Below are 22,311 nucleotides of genomic sequence, written 5' to 3' on the forward strand. Positions count from 1 at the left end.
TGGGCCAGCAGCACGACAGAATGGAGACTTGGAACCAGGTTGGACTCACAGCACGACAGAATGGAGACTTGAAACCAGAACTACAGCAGGCTGGCAGAGAATGGAGGAACTATGGACTGGACGAGACTGGATGAGGTGAGCAGCAAAAACAGAGGTAAGCAGGGAAACAGAACGAACCGACGAGGAATGACAGACTGCAGTGAGCTTAAGTAGTGAGGCTGACAGGTGTGCTGAATGCTGGCTGATTAGTAGCTGACAGGTGTGAATGATTACTGAACCGGAGACTGGAGCTGTATGGAAGGTGGAAAGTGTCTGAGTCTGTGCATGGTGTAGCAGAACAGGCTGCATCATGACAAATGGGTTGAGTGCAGCATAACAACAAAACAGAAAATGAATGATCAGAAGCCTCTTCTGCATGTGGAGAATGAATAAAGATCCTAATGGAGAGGTTTAAGAAGCTTGTCAGCACTACCCAAAACTAGGGCTGGGCAACGATTACAATTTTTAATCGCGATTAATCGCATAATTTGCCCGATTAATCATGATTAATCGCATTGTATGCGCAAACTCTAAGAATTAATTCAAAAGTAGTGTAAAGAGCACTTTTATTTTAATGTTCTGCTGCCCTATGAACAAAAGTGTTGTAACATTTGTAGCACTTATCTTATTTTATACTGGATATTTTCAACCCATCTATTGAATTTAGTGCACTAGTTGATCTTTTCTTCATAAGAGAACAGCAAGCACTGCAGCCAAAATATGGCCTTTTTTGACCTGCTGTATATTAGCCAGTCCCTAAGCTTGATGTATCATGAAACTGTTGACCTTTTGGGTTTTGTGGTTTTTATTTTATTATTACAATTAAATAATAATAATAATAATAATAATAACAATAATGTTATGTTCAGTGTTTTCTCGCTAATCCACCTCTTATATATTTCAATCCTTATGTAATTTTATCTGTGTTGTGTGCACCTGCCTGTTGCTTTAATCCTATAAATTTCCCCGTCGTGGGATAAAAAAAGGATTAGCTAATGTTATCTTATCTTAAATAACACTTTTTAATATATGTACTGGGTTCTTTCAAAGTCTTAATTACATGTTATGTGTGGGCTCCAGTAACATATGATAGATAATATCTACTTTGAAAGTTAACATGAACTGCTGCTGAAGATGAACACTGATCTACCTGGATGTTCCATGGAGGACTGAAACGCCTCAGTCAGAGACGTCTGTGGGTCTGTCGGGGCAATGACAGAAGTTTCGTCTCCTCTCTCCGCTTCTGTGGCTCGACGTTTTCATGTTTTTTCACGTGCTTAGATAAATTTGTTGTGTTTCCACTGAAATGAACCGGCTTTTTACAAAACATACAGCTTGATTTCATTTACGGTATTAAAATAAAGCCAAACGGTGCTACTTCCCCTGTTCATGTTTTTTCGCTGCTCCGGTCTCTTCTTTTGTGTGAATAAAATCCGTGTTTGAACGCCACTAACGTTTTTGGCTGTCTTCATGGGTCTTCCGTTTTCAGAACATAACAAACTCTCTGCAAAGAGGGAGTTTAGTAACTGCTGTGCTCTCATCCTGATGGAGACATGGCTCAACTTATCGATACTGACAGAAACAACGGTCTCAGCGGCAAATCCCGAGTTGACGGGCTGTGTGTTTACATCAACAACAACTGCTCTAAAAATGCTAGATCCTTCGCCAGCTACTGCTGTCCGGACATCAAGTTTTTGACCGTTAACTGCAAACCTTTCAACCTGCCCTGGGAGTTTACTGTTGTTAGCATCACTGCTGTTTATGTGCCTCCCAGCGCTAATACTAAAGAGACTATGAGTGTTCTCTATCCTATTATCACTGTGCTGCAATCTACACACACGGAGGGTGTTTTCATCATTGCTGGGGATTTTAACCAGGCTAATATGAATACTGTTCTCCCTCATTTCAACCAACACGTGGTTGCAACTCGGAGAAAGAACACTCTGGACCTGGTTTACACCAATATAAAAGATGCATTCAGAGCAGCCCCCCGGTTCCACCTCGGCTCGTCAGACCACCTATCTTAATGCTAATTCCTGCATACAAGCCCCTGTTGTTCGGAGCAAAACCTACAGTCAGGCAGGAGAGGGTGTGGACTGAGGGGGCCATGGAGGCACTCCAGGACTGTTTTGAGTCCCAGTGACTGGGACACGTTCAAAGCTGCAGCAACATGTGAAAACAAGATCAACGTTGATGAGTATGCCATGTCTGTGTCAACCTTTATCAACAAATGCGCTGAGGACATCAGTACCACTAAGAACATCATCACCCGGGCCAACCAACGACGCTGGATTACTGAGGAGGTTTGACAAATACTAAAAGCACGGAACTCAGCCTTCAATTCTGGTGACAAGGAGGCACTGAGGACAGCGAGAGCCAACTTGAACCGTGTCATCAGGTTAGCAAAGCAGAGCCACAGTCGAAATATCCAGGATCTTTTTCACGACGCCAGCAACACCAGGAGCATGTGGCAAGGCACATGCACAAGGCACGGGTGATTACAGACTACAACACACCCTCCCCCCCGGTGGGTGCAGTTGGTGCTGACTTCCTTAATGGACTAAATAACTTCTTTGGGAGGTTTGAGGCACAAAATAGCAGTTCAGCAGTGAAAACTGTTCCCTTTCAGGAAGAGGAGGCACTCTGCCTTGACACAATCGGCGTGTTGAACACCCTGAGAAGAGCCAACCCGTGGAAGGCCCCAGGCCCCCGACAACATACCTGAGCGGGTGTTCAGGGATTGTGCAGGTCAGCTGGCTGGTGTCCTCACAGACATTTTTAACACCTCGCTGGACCAATCCACCGTGCCGGCATACTTTAATTCTGCCTCCATCATTCCCGTGCCAAAGAAACCTTAAGTCACCTCATTTAATGACTACCAGCCTATTGTACTGACTCCCATCATGATGAAGTGGTTTGAAAGGCTAGTAAAAGAACAAATGGTCTCCAGTGAACTGCTCCACTAAGGACGCCATCTCCTCTGCTCTTCACCTGAGCCTGGCACACCTGGAGGAGAAGAACACTGGAACATCTGGGCTTCAGCACACCCCTTTGTAACTAGCTGCTAGACTTCCTCACCAACAGACCTCAGTCAGTCCATGTCAGACAGAACACCTCTGATGTCATCACCCTCAGTACAGGGCTGCGTCCTGAGCCCCCTGTGGTTCACTCTGATGACACACGACTGCGTCCCCGGGTTCACGACCAATCACATTGTGAAGTTTGCAGACGACACGACCAGGACTAGAGAGGAGGTGGAGCAGCTTGGAACATCTCAGGGCTCCACCAAGTGTAGAGCCCATTCCCCCCTGTCGGGGCCCTGCCAGGGGGCAGGGCGCCCCTGGACCTCAGGTCTCTGGGCCCATGGTTGGATACATTGCAGAGTAGCTGACTGCTGGTGGAGCCCATGGTCTCATCGCCACAGCTTGTAGGGGCTTCGGCATTGTGGCTGTTGGGGGTGGGGGGCCCTGGGGCTGCTCTCTGCTCTCCCCTGCAATGGGAGAGGCAGCTATATCTGTGTTGGTCCCTCTTGGGCACCTTTGCTCTGGGTATGCTTAATGACATCTGGGGTTCTTGTTTCATGTGTGTCTGCCTCCTTTGGCTTTTCACAACCACTACAGGGCAATTTTCTTTGGGATAAACCTTGCATACACAAGTGCACTTTCGCAAACACCTACAGGTGGTTGGATTCAGGTGCTTACAGGTTCACTTCTATACAGAAACCCCCCATCAATAGCTATAGCTGTCACTTTATACATCCTGTATTAAATAATAATGTGTAATATTTAATACAGTGATGGTATCAAGCCACTTATTGTTTGTACCTGTAATACTTTATCAGTTTGTTTTGCTGTTCTCTTTATATCCCATTCTGCAGGTGTAGAAGCAGACTCCTAAGATGTTAGCTTGCACTCTCTTTTACCTCTATTTTATTTTTGTCCACTTCTCTCCCTTTAACATTTTGCCTCACCTTTCTCTCTTACATTCATTCTCTTTTACCTTTCTTTTTCTGTCGATTGAACTTGAAATAATCCCAAAATAATGTCCAAAATAAAGTTTTTTGCATGTGTATCAACTGCTCTATTGTGAAAGCAGCAATGCTCAACTTGTGAAAGTAAATATGTTAGGCTCTCTTTGGCCCTAAGAAAGCAGTTCTTAGTGCTACACTACCAGACAGGACATGTTAAAAAAGTAAAGTTTAACTGGATCACAAAAGTCCAAGCACAGATCAGGCCCTATAGAGACCTTCAATCCTGCCTTACTACTGAGGATGAAATAATCATGTTCAGGGAGAAGCAGCTGATTCTATTTTGTATAGAATCAATTTTGTATATAAATAATTCCACAGTCATTACTGCAGAGAGCTGGAGGAATGGATGAATCAACAGAACTATGACAATGTGCTAGTTTGGCAACTATACTAAAAACAAAACCTTGGATTATTCTTATTGTCCTCTATTAATGATGAAAAATATGCTGCTCTAGCTTTGCAGATACTTTCTCTACTGTAGACTATTTTTCCAGATTAAATTGGATTTCTATGGATGTATAGAACATTATTGTGTCTTCGATTGTGCTTTAAAGAATATGATAGAATTGAATTCAACTTTATTGTCATTGCACATGTCACAAGTATAATCAATAAAATGCAGTTTGCATCCACCCACAAGGGCTTCAGTAGTGCACAACAACATTGTGATTGTGCTATAGTCCTAAATATAAATGAATATAAATATATGGAGGCTATGAGTGTACTATAACTGTAAGTAAGAATATATACAGGCTAAGCATGCACAAATTATGAACAGGATATGAATATGAAAGGTTGTAATCATATTTATGATTTATGGTTATAATCATATTTATGATTATAACCACGGTAAGGTGGCAGCCCCCTCCCTGGGCTGCCACCTTACCGTGGTGGACGGGTGTGAGTGTCCCAATGGTCCTAGGAGCTATGCTGTCAGGGCCTTTAAGCCCCTTGTAGGGTCACCCAAGGCAGACAGGTCCTAGGTGAGGGACCAGACAAAGAGCAGCCCAAAAAGGGGACACATGCAAGTACCCGGTTCGATCCCCAGCATCTGCACTCTGGGTCCCTGAGAAAGACCCTTAACCCCAGATTGCTCCCCCGGTGCCGCACATGGCAGCCCACTGCTCCCCAAGGGTGATGGGTTAAAAGCAGAGAACAAATTTCATTGTAATGTATGTTTCAATGACAATAAAGGTGATATTACTATTACTATTACTGGGTTAGGCAGGGAAATCTAATGGCCAGCCACCACTGGATTTAACCACCGCTTACAACTACCTGCCTGCACTTCTACCTGTTAGCTCACAACTACTGTAAATACTGTATAGATAATGTACTTAGTATTGGTAATCAACCCCTGTTCGTAAATACTCTTCATATACTTATTATTCTCTATAGTCTGATTATAACCTCCATCTGTCGTCTTCTGCTTATCTGGGGTTGGGTCGCGGGGGTAGCAGCTTCAGTAGGGAGGCCCAGACGTCCCTCTCCCCGGCCACTTGGGCCAGCTCCTCCGGGGGAATCCCAAGGCGTTCCCAGGCCAGCCGGGTGACATAGTCCCTCCAGCGTGTCCTGGGTCTTCCCCTGGGCCTCCTCCCGGTGGGACGTGCCCGGAACACCTCACCAGGGAGGCGTCCAGGAGGCATCCTAATCAGATGCCTGAGCCACCTCAACTGGCTCCTCTCGACATGGAGGAGCAGCAGCTCTACTCTGAGTCCTCCCCGGATGACTGAGCTCCTCACCCTATCTCTAAGAGAGAGCCCAGACACACTACGGAGAAAACTCATTTCAGCTGCTTGTATCCGGGATCTCGTTCTTTCGGTCACGACCCAAAGTTCATGACCATAGATGAGGGTAGGAACGTAGATCGCCCAGTAAATCGAGAGCTTCGCCTTTTGGCTCAGCTCTCTCTTCACCACAACGGAGCGGTACAGCGCCCGCTTCACAGCAGACGCTGCACCAATCCGCCTGTCGATCTCCCGCTCCATCTTCCCCTCATCCGTGAACAAGACCCTAATATACTTGAACTTCTCCACTAGGGACAGCACATCCTCCCCAACTCGGAGAAGGCACTCTACCCTTTTCCGGTTCAAGACCATGGTCTCGGATTTGGAGGCACTGATTTTCATCCCGGCCGCTTCGCACTCGGCTGCGAACTGCTCTAGTGAGAGCTGTAGATCACGCCCTGATGAAAGGCAATAGGAGCTCCTCATCCGCGAATAGCAGAGACGCAATCCTAATGCCACCAAAACGGATCCCCTCAACACCTTGGCTGCACCTCGAAATTCTGTCAATAAAAGTTATGAACAGAATTGGTGACAAAGGGCAACCTTGGCAGAGTCCAACTCTCACCGGAAACGAGTCCGACTTACTGCCGGCAATGCAGGCCAGACTCTGATACCGGTCGTACAAAGACCTGACAGCCCTTATTAAAGGGCCCTGTACTCCATACTCCTGGAGTACCCCCCACAGGATCCCTCAGGGGACACGGTCGAATGCCTTCTCCAGATCCACAAAGCACATGTAGACTGGTTGGGCAAACTCCCATGCCCCCTCCAGAATCCTGCCGAGGGTGTAGAGCTGATCGAGTGTACCACGGCCAGGACGAAAACCACACTGCTCTTCTTGAATCTGAGATTCGACAATCCATCGGACCCTCCTTTCCAGAACCCCTGAATAGACCTTACCAGGGAGGCTTAAGAGTGTGATTCCTCTGTAGTTGGAACACACCCTCCGGTCCCCCTTTTTAAATAGGGGGACCACCACCCCAGCCTGCCAATCCAGGGGAACTGCCCCTGATGTCCACGCAATGCTGCAGAGCCGCATTAACCAACACAGCCCCACAACATCCAGAGCCTTAAGGTACGCAGGGCGGATCTCATCCACCCCCGGAGCCTTGCCACTGAGGAGCTTTTTAACAACCTCGGCAACCTCAGCACCAGAGATGGGGGAACCCGACCCAGAGTCCTCAGGCTCTGCTTCCGCAATGGAAGACGTGTTGGTGGGATTAAGGAGGTCTCATCAGTTATCAGCAGGGTCTTTGAGGACGTGGCTTCCAGTTCTTGGCTCTTTGTGTTATTTTGTTCGTCTCACCGGAGCAGCAAAAAGACACAGAATGGCCCTGTTTCTCTTGCTCCAGCCAGGTTTCTGTGAGACAAAACACATTAATCTGGTTATCACAATTTAGGTAATTAGCTAACAGGTCATTAGTAAAACAGGGCAAAAGGTCAAAAATTATAAGGTAAATCTTAAACACCTTGAGTGAATAACCTTAAGCTTTAAAATAAAAATAATTTGTATAGTGTTTTACTTCAAAGAGGCTGTGGATAAAATAAACAGGAAATAGACCTCCTTACAGCTGCTAGAGATAAATCTCTTCCCAAAGGCTTAGGAAGGAAGAGAAGAAAATGTCTGCGTTGTTGGAATCAGGAGCAGAGCAGCAAGCATTAGTAGTAATGCCTTCAGGCAGAAACAAAATCACGTTCTGAAAAGTTAAAGAGGACACTGAAAATGCAAGGAGCTAGGATGAGAGCAATGACACAGACTAAGAGATGTTGAGCCAAAACCTCCTTCCATCAGTGAAAACATTGAAGACGGAACATGGCTGGGTTTTCCAGCATGACAGTGATCCCAAACACAATGCTGGGCAACAAAGGAGTGACTCCTGAAAAAAGCATTTCAAGGTCCCAGAGTGGCCTAGTCAGTCTCCAGATCTGCATTGCCCCAATTGTTACACTTCCAGCGAGTGCTGCAATAGGACTTGAATGAGAGAGACTCCCCTCCCTGTAACTGCTCAATAGAATTAACTACTGCTAGAAGTTTTAAACTAACATAGCAACAACAGCCAAATGGTAAATGACTTGTACCTGTATAGTGCTGTATCTAGCCCGACGACCCCAAAGTGCTTTACGCTCCAGTCAGCCATTCACCCAGGACCACTGTTAGTAGGCAATCTGGGTGTCTTGCCCAAGGACACATTGACTGAGACAGTTGAAGGGGATTGAACCGGCAACACACCAATTGCAAGACGAACTCCCTAACTAATCTTTTGTCATAGTTTGTCTGTTGTAGTTGATCACTAAAGAAAACATAATGCAAAATTACTAGAAAGACAAAAACTTTACAAGTGCTATTGCTGATAATATTTGCATGGACCAGATCCTTAGTTACGCTGTGAAAAATGTTTTGTAAGCTCCAGATCCATGTTTGTTTTGTTTATTTTAGTTTAGAATTAGTCTTAATTTGTCCCTCAGTACTAACATTTATTTCTATCAATAGCAATTTGAAAGGCAAATGGAAGCACACTGTTGCATACTAAATATAAGCATTTATAATAAAATAAAATAATTGCACAACTGAGGACCATACTTCAATAAAAGGATATTAACACTTATAATGTTATCTGCTGTTTTTAGCCAAACAGGGACGTGATACTTAAATGAATAAATCTATTTCTCTAAACAAGGGTTGCATTGTCCTCTACTTTTTGGTTTCCCCCTTATCAATAAAGTAAAAAATATGTTTTATTGTAATTAATCACACTTTTTGCTCTCAGCTAACCTTGTGCCCTCAAAATATGCTGTTGTGGTATCAAATATGGCATAGATTATCTAGTGTTTTTCTTGGGGCCAGTTTCAAGTTTGGATATTGAATCTAGTATTGTGAGAAATACAAATTCGGGCTGAGTCAATGTCCAGATCTTGATTTAAATGTGATACTGAAGTCTGACCTGAAATAGACTGAACATGTAAGAAAGGGCTCTAATATCTCCCAGCTCAAAGTGAGGAGTAGGACAAATTGTGCTCAGACTGATGTCAGATACTGGCAAATAGCCACAAGAAGCTTGTCACTAAAGTTATTTCAACCAAAGGGGATAACACAAGTTTAGGGGATAGATTTGTTCCTCAACTAGGAAACACTTTTTTGTAGATGTCTTTTGCTTAAAATAGGGGTCATTTTTGGTGGTTATCCACTGTTAAATCACTTTATTTCCCAGAGATATATAAAAGCAAAGATTTGACGTCAAGGTTTGGGGTGTTCTCATTTTTCACATGACTGTAAGCCAAAATGGGAACCTTCTTGATTTAATTACATGCACCACATTTTAATATGTCCTTAATATTTAGTTGTTACAAAAGACATACAAAGACATCATCATACAGCAGTACTATGAAACAAACCCCACATTGGTAAAGAATGTGGAAAAAAGAGTTTGTGAAGACATTATGAGGAAAATTTGCTTTTTAACTACAATGCTCTTTTCCTTAGTGTGACAATGTCAGCAAGTGACAACATTTTTTTTTATATTAGCTTTTGAAAGGAACCATGAGAAACCAAAAACACGTTCCTCAAGTGTATTAAAAAGTGACCAAAACATTAAACGACATAAACTCTCTTCTGTGAAACAGTTCCAGGAAACTGTTCCATTTGCTAAAGACTGTTTATTTTACAAGAAACAATATCCAGAAAATTTCTGTGCAACCTCTCTTTCTTAACACTTTAATCCTCCAAGCTTATATAACACAGCAGAGACATCCGCTTGTCAGTATATTTTTAGACTTTTAAAGAATCATGCAAAGGAAGGAAGTGGAGACCTCGGAGCACAGGCTGTCAGGCTCCCAAAGGATAACATATGTTTGACTAGAAGCAACATTGAGGGTTCAAAAGTCAATTCTCACAGTGGAGTAAACAAAGTTGTGTTTGTGTTCACATACAGTTCCTTAAATTTTCAAACAGCAGCTCTTCGAGCTTTGCTTACAGTTGTCAAAATACACATTTAATAATTTACGTTGTAGATGCTTATTAAATTTAGAATGAACAAACATGCAAAGGTTTAGAAGATGAGACATCATCTTCTAAACCTTTTGTAGTCACATGCCTCGATTGTTTATAGATTGAAACATATGTCTGACAGTTTTCCTGGGGAATCCTTTAACAGTCCATGTGAAAAAGGCAATTGACTCTGAGTTCTGTGTGTCATAACCATTAAATGGATGAAGCGTGATGTGATGACACTTTATTATAACTAGTTATAGATAATTAAATATAACATGCCCTAATGTGCTTTTCAAGTCATTGTTTAATAAACAATGTTTAGTTCCTTTGCTATTACTAATGCACTAGCCAATCAGCCAGGGACCAAATTTGACAATTTTCTGACAGGCGATGGAAAAGTTGAAAAAATCTGAATTCTTTCATTAACCATTATTCTTTCATTACTTGAAAACATTTTAGCTACAAGCCTGGAATATCTCACTCACTAGCATTGATTTCAGAAAGCCCTTCGGATGAAGTGCGAAATGTTTCCAACTACAAGAATGAAAGTCCAGTGCCCACATTCATAAAGAATTATTTTATTCATTTTACAACTATACCTCGGTAAGATAAAAGTTATTTACAAAGCATCTTAGTCCTTAAGAGAGCTTCTAAAGTAAAGAAAATGTTAGGAGTAGTAAGGAGAACTCTTAGTGAGCCCCTGAGTGTCTTAAGAAGGGAAGATGGTGGAAGCAGAGAGAACTGATTGGCTGATTCACCACCTAAACAGTGGAGGAAATGAACACATATTTTTTTTTATAATAGTCATGCAACGCATAAACTTTATCATCCCCGTAGACGGAAATTAATTAGTTTCATCAGCCTGACAGCCTGACTCTTGTAACACACTTTTACTGCGGATAAATAAATATTAGAAAAAATATTGAATAATTATGGATAAAAAGTGAAGAACTTTACAAATAACATAAAGAGGTGAGAAAGTATTTTCTGTATTGCATAATTATGCCAGTAGCTTAAATGGTCATCTAGAAGTTTGCTAGTTCTATACATCTCCTCGCTTTTTATTGTTGCAGTGAGTGCTTCTCACTTTCCAGACTGGTGCGTAGACGCGGAGAGAAAAATATGTATGGATCTGCTGCAATCCACAAAGTCCGCCTATTTGCGCCATGATTCAGGGACCAATATACCTTTCTCCTTTATCTTCCTCCAATCACAGCTTGTTGATACATTTGACAATTTTGGACACCCCAGCTTAACTTTGGATAGTAAACCACGTTTAGAAGTTGTCTGAGGGCTTTTTTGTTTTCCTGGAGACCAGAGAAAGGATTTTCAATGAAGTAATACCAAATCTGTCAGTTATGCATTGTTGGTAAGAGGTTTTGTAAGGAAGTGTCACATCATGATACATAAGTTCTTCCTTAATTTGGAAAGAAATTGTGAAGACACGCAAACTCTTCCTTAACCTAGAATTTTTGATACAGAATCTGACATTCTGGCATTTCTTTTGGGGCCTTTTAATTGGGAAGATCTATGTTAAGCAGTTATTGAAAAGGCAGATCTTGCACACCGGCTAAATGGAGCTCCAGAAAGGGTGTCTGGAACAGTGTTATACAGTGGCTTGCAAAAGTATTCACATCCAAAAGTATACAACCACAAAAAATATATATTTTCAATGGAATCTTATGTAAAAGATCAACACAAAGTGGTATACATTTGTGAAGTAGAAATATAATTATACATGATTTAAAAAAAAAAATCCAAATAAAAAGGTGTGGTGTGCAAAAGCATTCAGCCCCCTTTTGTGGTGCAACCAGTCACCTTCAATATTTGCCGGATGATTGCTAATGGCTGAAAGGAGTCTACCTGTGTATAATCTTATCTCACTACAAATACAGCTGCTCTGTGAGCATGACTTTTTCAAGCTTTGAACATCCCATGGAGCACTGTTAAATCTGTCATCTGGAAATGAAAAGAGTTGGGCACAACTGTAAACCTACCAAGACAAGGTTCTCCACCAAACTTACAGGTCCAACAAGGAGAGCACTGATCAGAGATACAGCCAAGAGGTCCATGGTGACTCTGGGTGAACTGCAGAGATCTACAGCTCAGGTGGGGGAATTTCTCCAAAGGATAACTATTAGTCATGCACTGCACAAACATGGTCTTTATGGAAGAGTGGCAAAAGCAAAGACATTGTTAAAAGAAAACCATAAACATCCGCTTGGTCAGATGAGACCAAAATTTAACTTTTTTGTAAAAATTAAAAACTCTAGGTGTGGCAGAGAACGAACACTGCACATCACTCTGTTCACACCATCCCAACTGTCAAATATGGTGGTGGCAGCATCATGCTCTGGGAGCGCTTCTCTTCAGCAGGGACAGGGAAACTGCTCAGGGTTGATGGGATGATGGATGGAGATGAAGACAACCTGATGGAGTCTGCAAAAGACTTGAGACTGGAGCGGAGGTTCCCCTTCCAGCAGGACAACCACCCTAAACATAAAGTCGGGGGTACAATGGAATGGTTTAAAGAAAAACATATTCATGTGTTAGAATGGCCCAGTCAAAGTCAAGACCTAAACCCAATCGAGAATCAAAGGCAAGATCTGAAAACTGCTGTTGACAAATGCTCTCCATCTAATCTGACTGACTTGAGCTGTTTTGCAAAGAAGAATGGGCAAACATCACTAGATATAAAAAGCTAGTTGAGACTTGCCCCAAAGGACTTGCAGTTGTAATTGCAGCAAAAAGGTTGACTCAAAAAAAAAAAGATTGACTCAGAGGGACTGAATACTTTACTGTGGGAAGAAGAGCTTAGTTTTGCCTGTTTGGTAAGTAAGAGAAATACTTTTCTTTAGCTAATGATGATACAGGTGTACTACTATCTGACAAAGTGGGTTTATAAACACTGCAAGATGTTTAACCCTGGGAAGCGGGAAACAATGTGTTTTCAATTTGTGAGTCAATGGTTACCAGGGAAATGACTTAAGCCATTTCTGATAACTTACTTAGCTGAGTGACAGTACGGAGCACAAAACAGATGTGATCGCTTCATTGTTCGCTTCGAAGTTCAACTTCATTGTATGCTTTGGCAAAACTGTTGAAGCCATGGTAACCACAGACTCTCTGTGTTGTTTTTTACAGTCCAGCGTCTTCATTGAAAGCAACTTTTTCCTTTGTGTGTTAAGTGCCTTATAAATCAGGTTTGTGCCATGTACGGAACACAAGATTTTAAGCCAAGATGGAATTCAGTGTTATGGTGTACCTTATTTATAATCATGTTGCAAATACACTGTGGGTTTTATACCAGTACAACTGCATAATGCAAAGATTGCCTAAAGAGTGACTGCTTCGTCTTTTATCCGCTCATGTTTTGTCCATTTTGTGGTGGAAACCTTAAACCTGTTCTTTCACATTGTGGCTTATGTGGAAGAAATATTCAGTTTTGAAGGTATGTTTTGCTCTGAAAGCTGGTGATATTATATAAATTACTGACTTTGTGCTATGTAGTCACCATTTAGTAAATATAGATGAAAACAAAGTTCAGAATACAGTGCATGTTCTATTCTTAGATCTAGTGTCTCATCCCTTCCCTTCAGATGCTGAAACCACAACGACAGATGAACGTATCTTGAAGTATTTCGCAGAGGGCCACAGTTATGATGTAATAATAGAATTCCTTTCAGCCAAACACAATATTTCACTGAGTCTTAGCACTTTAAAAAGAAGGCTACAAGATTTAGGACTGGCCAGGAGGACAAATTACACAGCAATTGCTACTGTGCGGCCGGGCAACTATTTCTGATCAACTTAAGGCCAACTCCTGGGTTACCGAAGGATGTGACAGGCACTAAAACAGAAGCAACTATTGTAGATAGAAGAGGGGATGTGATGCGCCTAATGCGAGAATTGGATACATCTGGAGTAGAAATTCATAGATGAAGACTTGTCCGCAGAGCAGATCATTCAGTGGGATCCAAAGGAATCTGGCACATTAATGGGTATGACAAATTAACACCCTAATGAATTGCAATAAGTGGCTGCATTGATGGGCTCTCTAGAAAAATAATGTGGAAAGTCTAATAAATATCCTAGGATCATTGCTCAAAATTACATGAAATATATATTATAGTTCTGAGTTTTTCCAATGCGCCTCTGCACAGATTGCGGCACAGAAAATGCACTGATGGCAGTTACGCACTGTTCCTTGAGATCATTGCATACAGACACATTTACGGGAGTCAAAAGTCGAATGTAAGGTACTTCAACATCCAGGTAACATATTGAAAGCTGGTGGTCCTACTTTCGGAAACAAAGGTTTCGGTCACATAACAATCCTTCATTGTTTAAGTTATCATTGATTTATCCTCCATTTACTTGACATTTCTGTATTTATTGCATGTGACTGTACTGTTGAGCTATACTCACAATTACATGGTGCTTTATCATATACACAAGCATCAACTTGACACTACTTGTGCTCACTTTAAAATTGCTCACACAGAACAGCTTCTTTAATTTGCAGTACATTTTTAAATCAACTTTAACCATTGTTGAGTGTTTTCTTATGGCAAAACTCCAACATTATAAGATGTGCGTATTTTAACAAGAAGTCAGTTTTGGGTGAATCGTTTCATTGACTTCAGGGAAAGGACCTGTTTTATTGCAACAGACAACACACAACTTTGGTGCGATACTGCTTCCTGCAGAGAGAACTGGACAAATACAAGCAGCTGTGGAACAGTCACTCTATAAGTCCTGTTCGCCAATCACATTGTCCATGTGGTAAACCAGAGGCTATGTATCACCTCCCTTACAGGTGAGTATTGCATTTTGATGTTAAACCCGAAATGCACACACGCATAGTGCACACACGCAGTAACTCTTCGCACTGCCAGTCTTTGTCCCCATACCATTAAGCAAACACTCCAAAATGAATGTCAACACTACCAGAATGGACATTTCTGTCTTTGGTCTCTTTGAAATACCTTGCTGCCACTGAAACTACAGATTTGCAAACAACAAAAACAATTAGTAATACTGTGCGCTGTTTTGTTACTTCAGATGCTAATGACTAATAATAATTAATATGAAGTCATCTAAGGGTCTCTGCATATCCTTGTCCTGTGACTAACAATGGAGATGGATGGAATGGCATTAGAACTAAATTGTGCATGTAAGGAAAGTAGGCTTAGTTTTTGTGATTTTCAGTGAATGCTGATTTTATACTTCTTCCTAGATTACACGGCAGAAATTGTGGATTCCCTACTTCTGCACAAACCTTGAGCCAGTTTGACGTCCTCCTGCCCTAGCCAGCAACTCCAGGTCATGATGAACAGGTAACTTGCTTGACGGAACTGCAACAACAAAGTGGTTTGTCGCCACCTCTTCAATGGGAAGCTGCTGTAGAAAACTACATCACGCTGAAGAACATGGGTGATCTGTAGAGTGGCAAGACTGTCAAATACACAACAAAACTATTTTCATGACTTTGTATATAATATAGACAGAAATGTAAGCCAGTTTTTTTATTGTTCTAATTTCAATAGAAATGCAATGAGTGTGGCTTAGTTTGTACAGCAGTCATTCATACAATCTAAAAAAGTAAACAATACGTTATAGACAATGTTGCTTTCAATAAAATCATTGAGACTTCCACGCTACTGTCCTGACATGTGTTGACTTTTACATCAAACTACACATCAAAACATGGATAATGCCAAATAGGTCCCAACATGTGGACACAAAAACGCAATAGAACTAAACACATAACCAACATTATTTGAATTATTTAATATGCACTTGCCCCTACTAACAAAACTAACAAAATAAACAAAATAAACAACTAACAAAATAACAAATTACTAACAAACTAAAACAATGGTAGCACAATATAGTGGTTTTCAGTTAACTTAAAAGTATTTTCATCTGTGTAATTACCATGTCAATAAAACATACGTGCACATACACACAGTACATCTGTGTGTACTGCAAGACCAGCCTGCAACAAACACACCTCTTTGTCTGGTGAAGCCCCTCTCTTCTGCCCTGTTATTTTATTTATTTGCTGTATTTTGAGCAAACATGTCATTATATTGTTTACACATGTATAAGAAATGCATAACTGACTAATTTCTAGCTCAACCTTTAGTCAAATCACATAGATAAATATTCATTATAGTCAATATTATTATTTTGATATTTTATTTTAACCTGTGCCTGTTTTCATTTTGTAGGATTTGACACACCTGCAGTTTACATTTACCTCCACTAGATGGTGGACTAACATTTAAATAACTAAAACCCTTAACAGTCCCAAGCAGTAAATGAGTTAAAACTAGAACATTTTAACAATAGTGCAACAGTATCTTTACCATTGTTCTTCTGCTTACATGTTAGATAAACTTGAGCTTTAACATTTCTTTTTGCTCAATCTGTGCAGCTGTGTCAATCAACAGCCTCACAGCCCAGGTTTAGAGCTACGTTATTTATTACAGTCAGTCCACTTCAGTTAAATGCATAAAAGTGGAGAAATCTTGATCATGACGATCTTTAAAATTTTATCTGTTTGCTTTCTTTGACATATTTGTTCTGATAAATCCAATGGGAAAAAAGTCTGACAGTTTTCACAGTGTTATATTTGTTGTGTTTGTGGTTCCTGCCACAGAATGTGGAGGTTTTACTGTTTACATGTGTCTTGGCTTGGGGATCTGGGAAACTGGGGTGTGATTTACCTGTTAGAAGTTTACAGACAGAATTGTGGCAGTGATTTTGCAGCTTGCTTTGCACAACGTTTAAGCATACTAATCAGTAAGGAGAATATGCTGAGGAAGTCTGACAAAGAAAATTTTTTTAGCACATGAGCCGATTATCTTAATATTCATTTGAGGTGCAGCTATTAACTACACTGAGTTTACAGCTGGTTTTGTTGATGCAGATTGTATTTAGTCATCTTCAGTGGATCTCTTATAAGAAGCTGAGCAAATCCATATGTAGCCCACATTCACATATTGGCTGGGAGGTTCAATGACAGAAATTGAGTAGATGAAAATATTATACCTGATTGCCTTTAGTCATCAGTGGGAAATACCTTTGGATTCCTGGTACTCAGTCAAGAGCTAGTAGGATATGGATGTAAAACTGAAAGGGTGAAAAATGTCAAAGAACACAGCAGTTATATATTGGGTCAGAGAGCTAATTTGGGAGATGTCTTATTTGCATCAAGCACTGGTTTATGCATAACTGCTTTTCTTCAAAGTATTTGTAAGTTGCAGTATCGTGAATAGGAATAGACCAGGGGTCACCAACCTTTTTGAAACTGAGAGCTACTTCATTGGTACTGTGTCACACAAAGGGTTTTTATTGTAATTTTTAAGTCTATATAAATGCAAGTGTGATTACAAAAGTAGAACAGACTACAATAACATTTTAGATGCAACTCACTTGCGGGTTGTGCTAGTTTTAGAATAGGCTTGAGGGCACCACACATGGTCCTTGGGGGCTACCTGGTGCCCGTGGGCACCATGTTGGTGACCCTTGGTGTAGACATTGGAGTAAAAAAAATTAAAAATCTGTGGGCATCAGCATAGCCAATAAATAGCTTTAGGGGTTCCATGTGTACATCTTTAAATTAAATTATGTCCATGAACTAGGGTTTTCACAATACTACAATGTCAAATCCATTACCAATTGCATGGAAAATATCACAAACACAGCAAATGAAAGGATGGAGAGTTACTGGGGCCTGCTGCACAAAGAAGGAATGGAGTATTGGATACAACTTCTGAGCAATATGTGACTACTGGGACAAATCACTTGTGCAGCTGTGCTTTCAGAATATTATAAAGTGAGTTGAGATAAAGTAGAGGAAAGCCCATGTCTTATGTTCTTATCTGCAAATATAGACTATAATATATACAATATATATATTTTTTTAAAACATTGTACCTTGATTTTATCCTTAGTCGACAAATATATTTACTCAATCCATCTCAATTTCACCAATGAGTATAATGTATTATCTTCAGTGATTAGTTTGTCAAAAGACAACAACCACTTCACAATGAAAATATAGCTATCCTACTGATAAAGATTTGCATTCTTCCTGTCAGCACAAATGGGCCTGTAACTTTAAAATGCTTATGTCAGGTTAAAATCTTAGGAACAATACACACAATGTGTGATTACATTCATACACTTAGTAATAAATGTATTTTACACTTCTAGTACGTCTTTTTGATACCAAAGTTATCAATCACAATTTGCCACAGCTATAACATGTTTACAACTGGCTAAAGTGAGGAGACGACCATCAGTGGCGAACACTTTCAAAATGAAGCATTTATTTAAGGTTCTCAAAAATGCAGAAAAATACTTGCTGCAATTCTGCAAAAAAGAAGACCTTACTATTACCTTAATGCAAGTGTTTTTAAAATCCAACTGTGAAAAGCTGAGTTGATAGTAAATGTTTCAGGACTATTGACAGTGGCAAGCTCCAGAGAGCGTCTCTGTAAAATATGAGCTGGCAATGCCAATACAGCTTTTCTCCCCGTTTATGACTAATTAAAGAAATGAATATATGTGTACATCACAGTTGTTTATTCTAGTACAGAAAAAAATGTAAGTTTGATAATGTCCTGACTAATGAGTGATGAAATTAAAATAAGCACTTTACAGTGCTGCGCTCAATGTATGCGACGTAAACACAGGACATGGACTACAGTAAACCATGTCCTGTGTACTGTCAATAATATTAATGGTCAGTTCATATGCTTATAATAAGCATATGAATAATGTAAATAATGTAAATAATAATGACAGAAGATAGTTGCAATAGACCATTTTTACCTAATTTTAAGTAAAGTAGATATAGACATACAAAACTGAGCTTAAGAAAAAATAAACTGTAGTAAATACTAAGGAAAATGTCTTCTCCCTCCTGGAACAGATATAACATTGTGATCTTTGGTGGAGTGGATGGTTACTCTAGAAAGGTAATTTTTCACCATAAAATGTATCATTCTTTAAGTATTAAAGCAGGACTGTGCAAATCACAATGGCTTAAACTGATCTCTTTAAGTTTTGCTGAGAGCATTTTGCCTTTCTTTATACATGTGGAGACCGACATGAAATGAGGAAAGGTAATTTTTGAAAAACCTACATCTAAAGGATGCTGAGGCAGCAACCTACCCAAGATGTACCTAACCACGCAACTACTGCACAGCCCTTATGCTGTATTTTTGATCAACTAAAACAATTAAATTTAGCAGAAAATAAGGATTAACTACAAGGCAATATGTAAAACGATTTACAACATAATGGTTTAAAAATTTTCATATTTTTTTATATTATTCTCTTGCAGATTTTGTATTTGGATGCAGCAACAGACAACAGAGCAAACACAGTATTATGGATTACCATCAAGGTATTATACCCTGATTTATATACTTCAACATTGCAGTTAATATTTTCAAGCTGCAGTAAATCTGACAAAATGGCATACAATCTCATTTTTATTTTAGTTTGAGCATTTCAGGGTGTTGAGAATGTGGACATTCCACGTTTTATGTTTGCCAAACTGAGAACAGGAAGAGCAAGCTTCATCTTTCGAAAGGATGTTTATAATCACAGGATATTTTTCTAAAAATCAACTGACTTTACAGTTGGGAATGCAAAGCTACATAAATATTTTAATCGCATGAATAATTACAGAATTGAACGACTCTGGAGAGATGTCTGTGTTGCAATTACCAGAAAGTACCATCACATTCTCTCGAGGAGGATGGTGTACTCGACGCTTCTGATGTTCTTCAGCTATTTGGTGTGCACTACATCTTTGTCCCACGACTGAAGGTAAACCTTGAAACCTTTATGGAAGGATGGAATAACCATCCTTTACTGACAGAAGGAAGACTAAACCCTGAACAGCTGTGGAGTTTGGAGCATCTCCAAGATCTAGATGAGGGAGAGAGGCTTGAGGTAAATGCTAATAATTTCAATAGCTGTAATAATTAATGGATTAAAAATGCATTTTATATATATAATCCTAAGCTTGATGTATCATGAAACTGTTGACCTTTTGGGTTTTGTGGTTTTTATTTTATTATTACAATTAAATAATAATAATAATAATAATAATAATAATGTTATGTTCAGTGTTTTTTCGCTAATCCACCTCTTATATATTTCAATCCTTATGTAATTTTGTCTGTGTTGTGTGCACCTGCCTGTTGCTTTAATCCTTTAAATTTCCCCGTCGTGGGATAAAAAAAGGATTAGCTAATGTTATCTTATCTTAAATAACACTTTTTAATATATGTACTGGGTTCTTTCAAGGTCTTAATTACATGTTATGTGTGGGCTCCAGTAACATCCATCCGTCCATCCATCCATCCACTGATCTACCTGGATGTTCCCTGGAGGACTGAAACGCCTCAGTCAGTGACGTCAGTCTGTGGGTCTGTCGGGGCAATGAGAGAAGTTTCGTCTCCTCTCTCCGTTTCTGGGGCTCGACCTTTTCATGTTTTTTCACGTGCTTAGATAAATTTGTTGTGTTTCCACTGAAATGAACCGGCTTTTTACAAAACATACAGCTTGATTTCATTTACGGTATTAAAATAAAGCCAAACGGTGCTACTTCCTCTGTTCATGTTTTTTCGCTGCTGCGGTCTCTCTCAGCTGTTTGTGTGTTAAATTTGTGTGAGAGCTGAGTGGGCGGGCCAGGCTGAGCCTGCGTGCTGATTGGCTGGCGCCGCTGAGTCATGTACGAGAGGGGAGGGGGGGGGGGGGGGGGGGGGGGGGGGAAGAGTGCTGCCGTGACAGCAGGCTGCAGTCAGCGCGCCTGCTGACTGACACTGACTGAAAGCATGTGAGCAACATGCGTTAATGCGCGATAAAATAAATATCGCCGTTAATAGTCTAATGAATTAACGCGAAATTAACGCGTTAACTTGCCCAGCCCTAATATATATATATATATATATATATATATATATATATATATATATATATATATATATATATATATATATATATATATATATATTTTTTTTTACACTAAACCAGGTGTCTTACATGTTTTACATTAATGATGGTATTATAAAGGATCTGAATCTGATGAGTCATGCAATTACTTTGTGGTTAACTAAGATGACATGTGATTGTATCAAATACTTTGTCTAAAGCTCAAAAACCACAATGTCTGCATCAATTTGTCTGGTAAACTTTTAGGTGAAAAGAAGTGGTCTACTTCTTAATCTAAAATAAATAATTATTTTCAATTAAACAGTGGTGATGTAGGCATGTAACAAATCAAAGCAGTCATATGCTGTAAACTTCAAAAATAACAAAATTAACTAAAACATCACAGTAGGTGCTTTTCTGATGCATTCATTTCTACAACACACAAATAGACGCTAAAAACTAATTCAAAGAAATCACTTTTGTCATCGTTTTGATTACTGCTCCTGTGTCTGGGCTTGAAGGACCTTCGGGACCCAGGAATTTACTGGGAGAGTGTTGTGCTCCAAGAAAACAACAGTGCAGTTGTGTTCCCTGAGGCCAAGTGCCCACTGGATGAGGACACCCTTGAAGAACTTCACAGAACCATCAATCCTAGATCCTTCTGAAGGACACGGCCGAGACCTGTACATTGAATACAAGACATGGTGTCAAAACATCAACATTTGATTATGAACAGACTGTTGAACTCGTACCAACAGCTTAAATAACACCTGCCAGTTTTATCAGTATGAGGGAGAGAGGCTTGAGGTAAATGCTAATAATTTCAATAGCTGTACTAATTAATGGATTAAAAATGCATTTTATATATACATATAAATATATATATATATATATATATATATATATATATATATATATATATATATATATATATATATATATATATTTTTTTTTTTTACACTAAACCAGGTGTCTTACATGTTTTACATTAATGATGGTATTAAAAAGGATCTGAATCTGATGAGTCATGCAATTACTTTGTGGTTAACTAAGATGACATGTGATTGTATCAAATACTTTGTCTAAAGCTCAAAAACCACAATGTCTGCATCAATTTGTCTGGTAAACTTTTAGGTGAAAAGAAGTGGTCTACTTCTTAATCTAAAATAAATAATTATTTTCAATTAAACGGTGGTGATGTAGGCATGTAACAAATCAAAACAGTCATATGCTGTAAACTTCAAAAATAACAAAAATTAAGTAAAACATCACAGTAGGTGCTTTTCTGATGCATTCATTTCTACAACACACAAATAGACGCTAAAAACTAATTCAAAGAAATCACTTTTGTCATCGTTTTGATTACTGCTCCTGTGTCTGGGCTTGAAGGACCTTCGGGACCCAGGAATTTACTGGGAGAGTGTTGTGCTCCAAGAAAACAACAGTGCAGTTGTGTTCCCTGAGGCCAAGTGCCCACTGGATGAGGACACCCTTGAAGAACTTCA

The 22,311-nt window shown here is 39.8% G+C and overlaps 1 long non-coding RNA gene across 1 annotated transcript; it reads left to right on the plus strand.

The window, feature by feature from the left end:
* Positions 1-19,246, plus strand: LOC118565027. Its single transcript, XR_004932125.1, has 3 exons — positions 1-154; positions 15,084-15,183; positions 19,206-19,246. It is a non-coding gene; the product is annotated as an uncharacterized LOC118565027 (long non-coding RNA).
* The last annotated feature ends 3,065 nt before the right edge of the window (positions 19,247-22,311 follow it).

The sequence above is a fragment of the Fundulus heteroclitus genome, chromosome 2 (genome assembly GCF_011125445.2).
Source record: "Fundulus heteroclitus isolate FHET01 chromosome 2, MU-UCD_Fhet_4.1, whole genome shotgun sequence".
In the NCBI taxonomy this organism is placed as follows: domain Eukaryota; kingdom Metazoa; phylum Chordata; class Actinopteri; order Cyprinodontiformes; family Fundulidae; genus Fundulus; species Fundulus heteroclitus.